The sequence below is a fragment of the Macrobrachium nipponense genome, chromosome 26 (assembly GCF_015104395.2).
Source record: "Macrobrachium nipponense isolate FS-2020 chromosome 26, ASM1510439v2, whole genome shotgun sequence".
NCBI lineage: Eukaryota > Metazoa > Arthropoda > Malacostraca > Decapoda > Palaemonidae > Macrobrachium > Macrobrachium nipponense.
The window spans coordinates 58,405,214-58,421,546 of NC_087215.1; the positions used below are offsets into that span (position 1 = coordinate 58,405,214).

The 16,333-nt window shown below is 37.3% G+C and overlaps 1 protein-coding gene across 1 annotated transcript in view; it reads left to right on the plus strand.

Moving 5' to 3' along the window:
* The first annotated feature begins 6,901 nt into the window (after positions 1-6,901).
* LOC135199842 (putative sodium-coupled neutral amino acid transporter 11) overlaps positions 6,902-16,333 on the plus strand; it is a 203,011-nt gene continuing 193,579 nt past the window's right edge. The window contains exon 1 of the mRNA XM_064227980.1: positions 6,902-7,034. The gene's annotated coding sequence lies outside the window, so the exon portion shown is untranslated. The remainder of the gene's footprint in view (positions 7,035-16,333) is intronic.

Here is a 16,333-nt window from a genome sequence, read left to right on the forward strand (position 1 = left end):
AGTGTCTACTGGGGCAGTGACGGCACCTACGTACAAACTGTTCAACCGGAAGTGATGTAATGATGTCTGCTCTCGACCTTTGCGATACATTGCGTTTATTACTGCTCCTGCTCTTGTCATTATTATCGACCTTGCTGCCGTGTTCTTCTTGGAATCATCTATCTATCTATCTCATCTATCTATCTATCTCTAACGTCTTATCTGGCCTAAATTACTCTTTTAGAGTAATTTAGGCCAGATAAGACGTTAGAGATGTCTTACTCGTAATAAGACGTTAGAGATGTCTTACTCGTAGATAAGACGTTAGAGTGTCTTACTCGTAATAGCTACTTCTTACATTTTATATTTGACCATACTCGTTACCTGAGGCTGCTAATGGCCTATATGATTAAGTTCTTCTTCTTCTTCTTATTCTTCTTCCCAGTATTTTAATGTTTTCTATACTTAATAACTAAACACCTTCAGCATGAAATTCACTATCGACAGAATCATGAGTAAGACCTTAATAAGACCTTATGTTGCTTCAGTTATCACATTCATTAACCGAGAGAGAGAGAGAGAGAGAGAGAGAGAGAGAGAGAGAGAGAGAGAGAGAGAGAGAGAGAGAGAGAGAGAGAGAGAGAGAGAGAGAGAGATGACGTCAAATCACTGCACGGCAGCAGAGGAAAATAATTTATCTTTCATCAAAAGCATCCCCGCTTACATCTCTCTCTCTCTCTCTCTCTCTCTCTCTCTCTCTCTCTCTCTCTCAGCCTTGTGCCATAAAAATGTCAAAAATGAATCGCAGCGGAAAATATCTAATTTTGCATTTCATCCGCCTCGTATACGACAGGTATAAACTAATTACACCTGATCCATCGGTTCATGCTGTCTGCTGCATTCGGCGCATTCCGATCACAGAGTTCAAAGTTTGGATTTGTTTTGGATGAAAAGTCTTTTAAAACAGCGATGATAATAGTTTTATAGTGATGAAGGGGAAGGGGTGGTGGAGGGAGGGAGGTTGTGGATGGCGTCGGGAAGGGAATTTAGGGACAGAAAGAAATCATGTTAAAAATGAGATAAAAATCGTAGAAAGAATGGAAAGTTATTGAGGAAAAACTTGAAAAATTAAAGGGCTTAGTCGCAAGCGAGAAGAGGTACATGCCAATACACACACACACACACACACACAGAACACTTCACGGCGCATAGCAGAAAGAAATAGAGCCTTAGACAGAAAAAAACTGAGAGAGAGTAACAAAGAGAAATAGAGCCTTAGAAAAAACTGAGAGAGAGAGAGAGAGAGAGAGAGAGAGAGAGAGAGAGAGAGAGAGAGAACAGAAGAGAAGAGACAGAAGATAAAACACACAAAATAAAGAGAAGGATGGATAAAAAAAAAATAAGTAGAATAAGAAGTAGTTAAAAAATAAAAAAAAGAAGTAAAGAAAGCAAACAAAATAGAAAGCAGAAAGAAAAAAAAGTAAGAAGAAAGTAGAAGAATAAAAAACAATACAGAGAAGAAGACAAGAAAGAAAAGAAGTAAAGTAAATGAAGAAAGAAAAAAAGAGAGTAACGAAGGAAAATAGATTCATCTCGCATCGTCAAAGGAGTTGAGTTCAAGCGGTTAGTCTCCAAAGAATTGAATCTTACCACAAACCTCTTTGCTTGATGCTAACAACACTAAGGCACGACAACCATGTAGGAAATATGCTTTTTAAACAGTAATGTTAATCATAACCACACTATCTGGACCGTGATCACCACAGAATTCATCGGTGATCACCCTTCCATGCACTGACCAAACCCAACGCTGCTGATCGAGAGATCACAGGCAGTGCCTGGCAATCCCTGGTGGTCACCCATCCAAGTAACGACCAAACTCGCATAACTATCTACGAATATCCTTTGCAGGATGTGCTTAAAAGCTAGCCTCCCATCTACGCCATCATGAACTTTATTAAAATTTTATTTTTTCTGCGTACCCAGTTACTGGCTGCTCCAGGAGCAAGAGCCCGTGCTAGCACAAGGCTCGCTTAATCTTAAGCAGCATCAACATGACTTTCATGGTAAAGTACCATACTGCAAAGTAGAGTACGTGCCTTTATTGACTGACCAAGGCTCAAGCCAAAAAGGAACACGAAACGCGCTGCAATTCACACACCAACTTCGCCGGAGAGAGGATTGTGTGCTGAAGGCAGTCACGATAACTTGAGACACTTTCTCCCGTGAAAAATGGAGCAGACTCCAAGCAGGATTACTCTGGGGGAGGTGTTCCTCCCCTCCCTCACCAACCCGCCTCCACCCTCGCTGTTCGTATCTTGTCATTACTGGTAAGTTTGGATTTTAAGTATATTTTAGTGCTATCGTTAGAGCTTATTGCTATTGCTATTACTGCTGCTGTTGCGGCTTCTCTTGCTGCTACGATAATTGAAAGCAACTGAACACTACAGTAACTTTGCCTCGAACGAAAGAATAAATCATTTACCTCTCCTGAATCTATGAAATTTATCATATATTTCAAGACGCACTTTCTTTAAAAAAAATGGCTGAAGAGGAGGAAGGAAAAGAGGAAACTTATGCATAACTACGCGTCTCTCCAAGTCTGACTGGTTTCTCGAAGGGGGGCTTGAATAAGCTTTAATTGCTTTGGAGGGTTTATTGCCACCACTTGCCGCTCGCGCCAGATCTTTAAGTTTCCCACAAGTTTCACGAACATTTTTTCAGATTAGTTATAGTTTGAAAGTGTTTGCAAGAAGAAAAAGTTGTGTGGCAATGTAGAGAAGTTTAATGTTATGTGAGCAACTGGTAACAGGAAGAAAGATCAGTTAGTGTTGATACCAGTGGTGGAATTATATATATAGAAAAATCTGACCCACATAAGTACCCGGAAAGAAACATAATGAACGAATGAGGATGAGAGAAGAGCGAGTCTAAGAATTAGGTAGAGCAAGGAAGGCAGCAGGGAGTCTGCAAAAGATTGGAGTGTCTGCAGATTGCAAAGGTGAATATGTCAAATGTGAACGTTGAGCCAACTTTCTTTTACAGAACTGAAGTGTGGATGTTGGGTGCGAATCAAGAAACTCAAACTGCCGATGATCGGTTAGTGTCGTGAGATATTTTGGGGATTTAGGAAGAACGAAAGACGAAAGGCTGATGAAAAGAAAAGGAAGCAGGATAGCAGGAAAGCCTAGGAAATCCAGAGGTAAATAATGCAAGGGGAGGTTTGAAGAGTTGCTGATGGGCCTAACCTGTAGGTGTACGTATACAGCAGCTAATAATGTGAAATAATTTTGCAGGGGGAGTTCATCCATGATTCAGAAGTTATAGTATGAACGTCGTAGCCACTGTGTACTTATTTATGTATATTCTGACATATGTTTTTTTCTGTTACTACCTCTTTTTGTTTGTATGGTGTTTTTACGTTGCATGGAACCAGTGGTTATCCAGCAACGGGACCCACGGCTTTACGTAACTTCCGAGCCAAGTTCGAGAGTGAACGTCTATCACCAGAAATAAACATCTCTAACCCTTCAGTGGAATGCCCGAGAATCAAACTCGCGGCCACCGAGGTAGCAGGTCAAGACCATACCGGTCACGCCACTGAGGCGCTACTACCTCTGTAAGGAGACATGGATTATTGCAATATATATACAGGGTGTTTCTAAACTAGAGGCCCCCCCCCCCCTCTACAGCATAAACTAAAATTGATATGGACAAAAACAAAAGTAATTCAGAACAGGTATTTATTTAAGTTTCTCTCTGAGTATTTAATATTTTGTATGGCCTCCATCTGACTGTGCCACAGCCTGCATTCTTAAGGGGTATGATTTCAGCAAATCGCAAAAAAAACTGAGACTCAAACTCCATTTCCCTGAGCACTTCGGTTACCTCTCTTCTCAGGTAGTCGAGGCTTGGCATACCATCATAGTTCACTATGTGCGCTTCAAAACGGTCCTTTAAGATACTACCAATGTTTTCACACACATTAAGGTCAGGGGAGCTACCTGGGAATTCGCTTGACGAGAAGAAATCAATACCACTGTTTCGAAGCAGCTCCTGCGTGTGAAGAGCCTTGAAACATGGTGCCTTATCATGCAAAAATGTAACTTCTTCAACAGATAACACGTTTTCAGGATCTTTGAGGATAGGAAATACTCCACCAGTAAGCACGGTTTCTCTGAAGTATTCGCCATTCCATGACTGTCCTTTTTCTTTGATGATCCACATTAACCGTTTGGCTGTGAGACAGAAAAATTTCCAAACATTCAGGAAATGTCACAACTTGCCGATAGCGCACGTCATTGTTGATATCATCCAACTTTGCAGCCCAAATGATGTCATTTTTATGATTTGGCTTCCTGACTGTAAATGAAGAATTCATCTGATGTGGCAACGTAGAGAAAGTCAGCTTCATCCAAATCTTTAAGAAATGAACCACAAAACCATGCATGGTCTTCTCTCTGTTGCTGAGTGATGTTGGGCTTGCTGATAACATGAAATGGCTTGATACCAGATTTTTTCAACTCATGATATACAGCACTGTAACTTCTCTCCTTTCCCCTTTTTGTTTCTAGTTCAAGCGCCAATTTACGTAAAGACTTTCTTGGTCTACCCACCGCCTCAGCTATGATGTCTTTTGACTCCTGAGAAAGGACTTCAGGCCTTCCAAAATTCTCATTCTTTTCGCGATGACAGTCATATGGATATTTGTTCCAGTTTCCTTTAACAAAGGATTCATCTCTTTTAATGTCTTTAGCTATCCAGGAACATGAAATGAAGGATGCACCAGCATCCCTGGCCTCTCCGAAGGTTATAGCGCGGATTTGGTCAATCCATCTGATTTCCTCTGAGTCGTTAGCCATGGTTGTATCTAACTCCGTCACTCAGTCTGAAAATACAAGAAATGTAAAATGAAAAATAGCTTAATAGAAACTTAAGATAATATATATATATATATATATATATATATATATATATATATATATAAATATATTATATCATATATTATATATATATATATATACTATATATATATATATATATATATATTATATATATATATATATATATATATATATATATATATATATAAAACCGTGTTTCGAAATTAGAGGCCCCTCCCCTCCACAGAACAAATGGAAAGTTATGGAGTATTCTGCTATAGCCTATCTCCAAGTATATTATTTTAAGTTTCTATTAGGCTATTTTTCATTTTAGATTTCTTGTATTTTCAGACTGAGTGACGGAGTTAGATACAGCCATGGCTAACGACTCGGAGGAAATCAGATGGATTGACCAAATCCGGGCTGACAACCTTCTGGAGAGGCCAGGGATATATATATATATATATATATAATATATATATATATATAATATATATATATAATATATTAATAGATTATATATAATCTATATATATATATATATATGTATATATATATTAATATATATATTATATAATAACATATATATATTATATATTATTAATATATAATGATATATTATATATATGTGTGTGTGTGTGTGTGTGTGTGTGTGTGTGTGTGTGTATACAGTATGATGTGTGTGGGTGCGAGTTTATCATTTTTCACTGAGAGAGAGAGAGAGAGAGAGAGATCAGGTGCTTAGAATGTACGTACACTCAAAGGGGCGAAAAAATGAGAGTAAAAAAAATATAAGAAAAAGGAAAATGAACCCAAATAGAGAGAAGAAAACATACAAACGAACTGCTACAAAGCAGAACTTGAAAAACACGACCCTTCTTGAGAGAGAAAAAAATTATTTTTATTTGAGGAAAAGGAGGAGAGGGAAGACGAGCTAGAAAAAACAAGAGAATCGTCATTATGGAAAGAGGAAATACATGAATATGATAATCGGGCGAAATATAAGACAATTAGCGAAACGGGAAAACTTACGGGAGAAAAAAATTGTATTTATGAAAAATATATTATTTAATATTCTACCTTTTTAATGTATTTACTATCTATTAATCTTATTATTTTCTTTTTGTTTTACTTTTTAATTTATATCTTTAAAAGGATCGCACCAATTTAGCCAATATTAGAAGAAGTGTTTGTTAGATGCTGCTATAACGGACATAACCATTGCTTGTTTGTTTGTTTGTATGGTGTTTTTACGTTGCCTGGAACCAGTGGTTATTCAGCAACGGGACCAACGGCTTTACGTGACTTTCGAACCACGTCGAGAGTGAACTTCTATCATCAGAAATACACATCTCCTACTCCTCAATGGAATGACCGAGAATCGAACTCGCGTTCACCGAGGTGGCGGGCAAAGACCATACCAACCACGCCACTGAGGCGCTCCATAACCATTCTGTACCAACGCAGAAGGAACATTGATTAATCGGGGCAAAGCTCTGGCGCTAAGATGCTTAAAAATTCCTGTAAATTGTGTTCTTGCAATAAAGACTTTAAGCAACAAACATATATCTTAAATTTATTTTCTAAAGGACGAAGGAAAATTTTTAAAAATCTGAAATAAATGTATTTGAACGAATAAGCATGGCAAGATTAAAGCTCTCAATAGGCAAACGAGAGAGAGAGAGAGAGAGAGAGAGAGAGAGAGAGAGAGAGAGAGAGTGCTGAATACAACATAAGAGAGAGGACAGAGAGAGAAGCACTGAATGAAACATGAGAGAGAGAGAGAGAGAGAGAGAGAGAGAGAGAGAGAGAGAATAGCTGAAAATAATAGAGAGAGCATTTAATATATAAACACGACAGAAAAAGAGAGGAGGGAGAGGAAGCACTGAATAAAACATAAGGAGAATAAACGAGAAGAAAACGAATAACTGATAACAGACGCGTGAACATGGAGAGAGAGAGAGAGAGAGAGAGAGAGAGAGAGAGAGAGAGAGAGAGAGAGAGTAAGCTAGACAAGCAAGCCAGTCAGTGTACGGCCATACGCTGTCCTGGGTGGAGTGTGAGCAAAGGAACCGCTCAGTTCTGGCTACTTCTCTCGTTACAGGCTATTGCTATTAAAACCCAACCGAGCTGTTTTCCTCGACATTTCACACAGATTCTTCTCGTTTACTGGTAAGTAGAGAGCAACAGACGTCTGTTATTTCTCTCTAGGCATTTATAAACTTACGAATAATTCACGAGGGTTTTCACTTCAAACTTTTTTATTATTTTGTTCCGCGTTCATACGTGCTCGTATATAAGCAAACACTTAATGCAGCTTAATTGTTTTCATCTTTTTACCCCGGTGCAAAAAAACAAAACAAAACAGGAAATTAGATAATAAACACACTAAACACGAATACACACGTAAATTCAGAGAGCTGTATTAAGATACAGTCAATGCGCCAAAAAAGTCAAATTAGCATAAGAAATTGTTCAACTTTTAATTAGTACCATTGACTTGAAGAAGCTGGAATGATGCAGCAAACAATTTAAAATGATATATGCAGAGAGGTATGCAAAAATATTTTTGCACCCATATATTCTTAAATAAGCTGGGAAATTTGCACAAGACATAAAATTTTATATGTAGATCTACATAAATTTACATAAAACACTACACACACACAAACATACACACACACACAAACACACACACACATACACACACACACACATATATATATATATATTAATATATATATATATACGTATATATATATATATATATATATATATATATATATATATATATGTGTGTGTGTGTGTGTGTGTGTGTGTGTGTGTACGTGTGTGTGTGTATAAAAAGCACAAATAAACAGTCTTATGCACTAGAAAATCTTCACAAGGAAACGAACTTGAAAGCGTTTATTTCTGACCACACATTTCAATGCAGGGACCGGAATTGTATATTGGGCTGCTAGCCGAGTTAGCTTTCCGGTTCTCAACAGGCCTCTTGAGATGAGGTTGCTAGCCCCATACCCTCTTTTGACTCTACGCTGATTCTGATACTCATTCACTTATGGGTCGACTGGTGGGGAGACGCCAGTACGGCGAAATCAGCACCAACACGGTATCATACAGTAAGTCCCCAAATTCTGCTTCAGCCGAGGGTATAGGGACTTGACTACTTTTTTTTTTTTTTTTTTTTTTTTTTGTAAGGAAAACCGCCAAGGTACTGTATCTATCAAAACAGAACAGGGGTTTCATAGCAACGAAATAACAGCCAAAAGAGGGCAGACCTACAATAATACTCTTAGCATATTCTAACGTGAAACTCACTGTTAATTCGTGAGTGAGGATGCGAATTTTGTGAACTGTTTTATCTTGACAAAACAAGGAATATAAAAGACGGTAAGTATGGTGTTACCTTAAAAAAAAAATAAAAATAAATAAATAAATAAATAAATAAACTTTTTTAGGGGAAAAAATGGGGTGGCGGAGTGAGAGGAGGCGATCTGGTACTGCTAAGAGTGAGGTTCCAAGTCACCAGTCAGTAAGTTCTGACAGTGACTGATACGTAGGGTCCTCGTTGATTGAGTTGAGGTTGGAAGCTGCAGTTATTTTTCCCTACGCAGTGCTACTGTGGCTTTACAGTTATTGTATTCTACCCATTGCAGTTGTGGCTTTGCAGTTATTTTATTCTACGTATTGCTGTTGTTGCTTTACAACTAGTTTTATTCTACCCATTGCCGTTGTGGCTTTGCAGTGTGGACAACGAAACTCAACCGTGGCTTACAGAATCATTAATCGATGATCCCACTATCAGTCTCATTGGAGGAGAAGACCTTTCGAGGCAGGCTCTCAGGGAATGCCACATTAATACCGATATGTTTCGGTTACGGCGTTGACTGATTCAAAGGGAGGGATGCTTTCACCTGATTTTCCAATGACGCACACTTGCACCAATTCACCACACCTGTGGAGAAGCAAAGTTGGATGGTTTTGGCTTCATTATCAGGACGAATTTTAGAAGGCATTCACCACCTTCCTAATGGCCTGGAATTACTGAGACAAATTAGCCTATCACCTGTTACATCCAGGAATATGTGTCTGGTGGCAAATGACTTTTAGGATATAGCATTTCAGAAAATGGATGGTTTCTATGAACACGAGAGGAGGCATGAAAACAAGACTGGTAATTAGACGCTGTGAATGTTACAGCCAGGTGGAAAAAAAGGAAAATAATAGCAATGCAAATATGTATGTAAGTATGTGTGTGCGTGCGTTTACATATACAGAATCACCTGATGACTTGCATCACATAATACGTACATGATGTAAGTACTTGCTACTCTAAGCTCCCAACTTTATGATTTCCTCATGGGAAGAAGCCCAAAAGTTAAAAGGTTATGGTGGCTTTTAAACACACACGTGTATATATATATATATATATTATATATATATATAATATATATATATAGATATATATATATATATATATATATATATAAAAGCTTAGGAAGCTGTACTTAGTAAATAGTCGACTGGAATAGGTCGCTGTCAGGATGGGGAATATGTGCGTTTGTGAAGACTATGCTTCTAAGATATATAAACACAATAACATACACACATACACATACATACTACTACATATACACACACCCATCAAACACACACACACCACACAACACACATATACATACAATACATACATACACACAGCCACCCACACAACACACACACACACACATATGTATATATATATATATATATATATATATATATATATATCTATACATAGTGTGTGTGTATGTATTTATGTATCTGAGAAGCAAATCCTCAGCCAGTATTTTGCGTTGAAGTTCACACACACACATTTTTTCATCCTAGCAGCGACCTATTACAGACGACTATGTCTACGAAGTACAGCTTTCTAAGCTCATATCTGCATACAGCATATATACTGGAACATACAGAATTTGCGCTGACCTCCACAATCAGTAGGAGATTCTGCAAAATACATTCTCTCGTGACCTTGGACATCTCACATTCCAGTAACGAACATCAAAGCTACAGGAGACACCTCCCCCCCCCCCCCCCCTCCAACCCCAACTTCCTCTTCAACGCCAAGCGGCACCGAATGATTCAGTGCCGCGTGATTTAAACATTGCGTAACGCCGTTACGGCAGAGGGACATTCTCCAGTCAAGAAATGATGCTCTGGAGGAGTGGAAAGGGAGAGGTAGGGAAAGGGTCGTCGTAGAAAAGGACCTGTGTTGCTCGTTTTACTGTTTAAATGAACTGAAAAAAAAATTTGGGAGATATGTTTTTGTCGAATTCCGAAGTCATGTCTACTTGGACCGTTCTTCTGCATAGCAGTAGTTTTCAACCAAAGGATCGCTAACCCCTGTGAGTTGCAAGAGTTTTACAAATGCACTAGTATATCAAATATAGGCCAAAGGCTAAGCGCTGGGACCTATTAGGTCATTCAGCGCTGAAAGGCAAATTGAAAGTAAAGAAGGTTTGAAAGGTGTAAAAGGAAGAAAACCTCGCTACTTGCAATATGAAACAACTGTTAAGAGAAGGTGGAAAGTAAGATTGAAGAAAGAATATGAACAGAGGTACAGTAAAAGGAATGAAAGGGGTTGCCGCTATGGGTTACAGAGTTAGCGCGGAGTTAGTGCAAAAACGCTTAAATAATGCCTACAGTGCATCGCGCGAGGTGCACTAATAGCCCTACCCTCTACGGGAGATTTTTTCAATGGGACACATAGATTTTTTGAAAACAATGAATTAAAGTAAGCTGTGTGTGTGTGTGTGTGAGAGAGAGAGAGAGAGAGAGAGAGAGAGAGAGAGAGAGAGAGAAATAAACTAATGTATAACGAATTTAGTCTCAATTTACAAAATTTCTGCTGAACGCTCAAAAACTGAATAATTCTGCAGACGCTGGGCCTATTTTCATGTCTACAAGATGAGTGCCTCGCTCTCTTCGCGTGAACTTCTCAGGAACTTCGGAAACACATTATCATTAACGTTCACAGTTTTGTAAGGGAGTCTTGATTAAATGAAAACTTCGTTTTCATATCTGATATTTCGAACGTAAATTCCTCTTCGACGCTCTTACATGCCGTTATTATTATTATTATTATTATTAATTATTATTATTATTATTATTATTATTACTGCTCTGGTTGTCGTCTTCTTCTTCATCAGGGTGTTCGGGTTATTATTATTATTATTATTATTATTTTTTTTTTTAGAAAAAGAAGGAATGGTCTTCAACTTATCGGTTTTAATGTTCTATTTGATAACTAACATTAGTTGAGACGTTTCTTCTTCTTCTTCTTCTTCTTCTTCTTCTTCTTCTTCTTCTTCTTATTATTATTATTATTATTATTATTATTATTATTATTATTATCATTATTATTATTATTATTATTATTATTATTATTATTATTATTATTATTATTATTATTATTATTATTATTATTATTATTATTATTAACACACTAAAACCATCAACCTGAGACGACCTATTTCCACTAATTCCATTCTGCTACACTGACTTCCAGGGTGTCCTTCCTTCCTAATTCATCCGAGGTGCTCACAGACGAGGGGTCATATAAATAAACTTTTTTTTTTTTAATCTCACATTAGTCACAGAATTAACAAACAAACAAACGTTGGCGATCTCAAATTCGATGAGAATTCTTAATTCGTGCACTACATCAGGTACTTGTCTTTCCTATAGGCTAAATTTCTTCGAAATTTTGGGCTTTCTTCGTTGTCATGGATACTCACCTCAAGAGAGAGTGAGAAAATTAGTTACTTGTCTAGAGCAGTGGTTCTCAACCTTTTTTGACCCATGTACCCTTTCACTATATGCCAGAATGCCTGCCTCAAAAAGGTGCATTCCAAATAATATGCAACAAAATACTCATTCAAACACACAACCCAGCGGAGAGAAAGTCAAGCGTGACCTCTCAGTAGTGCGGTCCTAGAGCCAGTTTGAACCTGCCAATCTGTGGTCACAATTTCCCCTCTGGGAGGAATTCTCCTCTGGTTGAGAATCACTGGTCTAGACCGAAAATGGACGGATATAGGAAAATATCACTTACACCCAGTGAGTCTCAGATGACCTAAGCTGTGAATTAGGTGATCGCTGGTTGATTTTCTAGGGTGGGTCTACCGACTACAGTCCAAAAATCACTGGTTGAAAACCGGAAAGTTAACACCCTCTGGAGCCATCCCCACTATGGACAAAAAGAGGTGGGCGGTAAATTTAAATAATATATATAAATATATATATATATATATATATAAAATATATAATATTAAATATATATTTATATATATATATATATATATATATTTATATAGTATAGATACATATATATATATATATCTATATATGTATATATATATATATATATATTATATATATATATATATATATATATATATACAAGGAGGACAAACTGGAAGAATGAAGTAGGAGAAGGAACACGAAAAGGAAGAATTATTAAAGGAAGAAGAAGTAGAAGGAACTGGAAAAAGAAAAGAAAGACAAATGCGAGAACTTGAGAAAGGAAGGAAGGAGGAGGAGGAGGAGGAGGAGGAGGAGGAAAGCCAACTAAAAAAACTGTAAGAGAATGTGGAGGCCAAAAATGAGTAGGGGGCGGAAATGGGGGGGGGAGGAGGGGGGGGGTGGGTATCCAGGAGCTGAACGAGGAGAAGAAATAAAATAAATATATGTTACAGTAGAAGTTACTAGCGGAAGAGGATTATGGAGTGGAAGTTGAATTGTAGATTGTTAAATGGAACTCCAAATGCTAATGTCAATGGGAACCTCTCCGTCTACTGGGCCAAGTGCCTCCATGCCTCGGAGCAAATTGTTAAGGTCGCGGCGTCTGTTCACGATGTAACAATGCAAATTGGAGAGGGCCACACTGTTTCCTTCCAGTTTGAATGGGAGATTTAGGGAGTCTCTTATTTATTTTGTTTATTATTAGCTTTTTTTAAAAACTGAACTATGCGTTGTTCGTTGTCGGTGAGAGTGAAAACTTAGGTATGACTCGTATGTTATATTTAGTACAGCAATCGGCTACGTACCATTATTTATCATCATTAATCTAATAAACTACATAGAGAAATCAGACTGAAAATGAGAAATGAACGAAGTTTTCAAAGCACTTGGCTTAAGTAAGCGCATTTGAAACGAGTTAAAAATGCGCCGAAGTTTCTGTACAGCGTATATTCAAGGTCACCGAAAAATATATATCTTTCGATGTTCTCGGTATAATGCTTATATGAGACCATGAAACTTCACCCGCGGCCCGGTTTTAGCCTATCCTATAACTTTACCAGAAGCAAGATTATGGCCAACTTTACCTTTAAATAAAATATAAACTACTGAGTAGAGAGCAGCAATTTGATATGTTTGATGATTGGAGAGTGGATGATCAACATACCAGTTTGCAGCCCTCTAGCCTCAGTAGTTTTTAAGATCTGAGGGCGGACAGAAAAAGTGCGGATGGACAGACTAACCCGATACAAGTTTTCTTTTCAGAAAATTAAAAATCAAGACAATCATGAATTTTCATTCTTCATTTGACATTCCGAAAATTTAGAATGAAAACTAATATTATTATTGTTGTTATTATGAAAACTCGTTTTCGAACTATGGCATTTCTTACAAACAAATAGATGGAGAGGCGTTTCTATAAACAGACTGATGAGGGACGGAAAACAAGAGCTCTCATCTACGGATGCCGACTGCTACATCTACAGTAAACAAAGGGTGCTTGCGCGACTGAACGTGAATTATCTATTTATCCAGCTGAACAACTAGCTGCGTATACTAGTGATAAAACCCGGAAGTAAATACAAAGTTACAAAAATGGAGAAATGTATTTTGCTTGTGTGTGTGTGTGTGTGTGTGTGTGTGTGTGTGTGTGTAGAGATGAGAGAGAGAGAGAGAGAGAGAGAGAGAGAGAGAGAGAGAGAATATCACTTATGCATTATTAGTGATAAAAACCGGAAGTAAATACTCTATTCAGGCAAAACACGGACAAGTAACAAAAATGTAGAAATGTATATTGCTTGTGTAGGTGTTTTTGCATACGAGAGAGAGAGAGAGAGAGAGAGAGAGAGAGAGAGAGAGAGAGAGAGAGAGAGAGAACATTTGATGAATACTCCTTCAAGGGCCTCCATCTTTTAATTATGCATTACGCGATGGTATCAGGATCCAGTAAGGACCGTATACTATTCTAAGAGCCTATTTATCACGTGTAGTTGTAATTCATTGCAAAGGTTGAAAGCGAAACAATGGCTTTGTTATGAAACAGACTCAGATCGCCAAATGAATTCTTGCCAGTCAGGTAAATGTAGCAGTCCCCACCTAACAGGGAAATGAGAGAGAGAGAGAGAGAGAGGAGAGAGAGAGAGGAGAGAGAGAGAGAGAGATAATCCTTAGATAAGTGGTGTTGATGTCAAAATCATATTTGAAAATGCCTGCAACAAGTTGTACGCGGCTACTGGGAAAGAATTCGTATCCTAACAGTAACACTGATTGTAAAATTATCTGAATGTCACTTTAACACTGTTTTTGTCGTCACGATAGATTCAGCAATAATTCAAAGGGAATTCAGAGCAAATAACATCTTCTTAAATGAACATTGCTATATATACTTCATTTCAGGCTTAAAGTTAAGTATATCTTAGTTTTACCAGACCACTGAGTTGATTAACAGCTCTCCTAGGGCTGGCCCGAAGGATTAGATATTTTTACGTGGCTAGGAACCAATTGGTCACCTAGCAACGGGACCTACAGCTTATTGTGGGATCCGAACCACATTATATCGAGAAATTAATTTCTATCACCAGAAATAAATTCCTCTGATTCCGCGAAAACCACTCGTCCAACGAGGAACTAATGCATAAAATATGCTGTTTAATTCTTTATTTTTGTTTTTGTTTTACCGGTTTCTTTTCTTTACGTTTCTTTGTTGTAATGTGTATGTATATGTACAAATTATATACTTATATATTAATATATATATATATATATATATATATATATATATATATATATTATATATATAAAATATATAAATATATATATATATAATATATATAATAGTAAATATATATATATATATATATATATGTGTGTGTGTGTGTGTGTGTGTGTGTGTCTATACATACAACATGCATACATATGCATTCAGCTACAAATGTTCTTTAGGATCCAATTCGCTCTACCTCGGAATTAATATATTTTCGTATATGGTAACAACCCAAGGGAAATTTTTTAGTTGATCATAATTCCGTCCTCTCGTGGATTCGAGCCAGCGCACAGTGGAGAAATCAGGACTTCAGTGAAGTCTTTACCCAAGTCGGCCAAGTGAAGTCCTGCTTTCTCCTCTAGGTGCTGGTTCGAATCCACGAGGGAGCGAAATTATTATCGATTAAAAAATTCCCCTTCGGTTAACATGCTATATATGAAAATATGTTACTTCCGAGGTAGAGCGAATTGGATATTAAAGGACATTTGTAGAATAATGCATGTATATGAATCACGGTGATGTGATAAAAAAATTTTTTCAATTTTCACACACACACACACACACACATATAGATATTATATAATATAATACTATATATATATTTATAATAGTATATTATATTATATATAATATATATACTATAGATACTTAACTGCAAACGTTCATCTAACTGCACCGTTATTGTTTGATACTATAATATAAACTGCCATTGAAATTCCCTACAACGTTCCAGTAATATAAAGAAATAATTTAACAAATCTTTAAATTTCGTTCCTTTAAACCTTTCGTAATTCTCTTTGGTTTCGAGTCAGATCTAATCTCTCTCTCTCTCTCTCTCTCTCTCTCTCTCTCTCTCTCTCTCTCTCTCTCTCTCTCTCTCTCTGCCCTTTCCGGTTCGTTCAGGTAAAAAAAAAAGCCAAAATCGCCAAAAACCAACTCAACGAAAAGAGTGAACTGGAATAACAGAGAATTATAAAAGGTTTAAATTGAATTGAATACAGAATTTAGGTTAAAGGCCAAGCGCTGGGACCTATGAGGTCATTCAGCGACGAAACGGAAACTGACAGTGAAAGGTGTGAAAGGTGTAACAGGAGGAAAACCTCAAAGCAGTTGCACTTTGCATCAAAGAGAATATGTAAGGAGGAACAGTAAAAGGAACAAAAAGTTATTGCAGCTAGGGGGCCGAAGGGAACCTACAAGGACCCTCAAGTAATGCCTATAGTGCACGGCATGAGATGCACTGTCGGCACAACCACCCAACGGAGGATAAAACGTTTGGATTAACGACTTTAGACTCTTTAGCTGAAACGTTTATAATCTCAGGAGATGAAGAAGGTACTGGGAAGTAAAGAAGGAAAGAATGAAAGGAAGGAAGAAAGAAAGAAAGAAAAAAAGGAAGGAAGGAAAGAAGGAATGAAGGGAG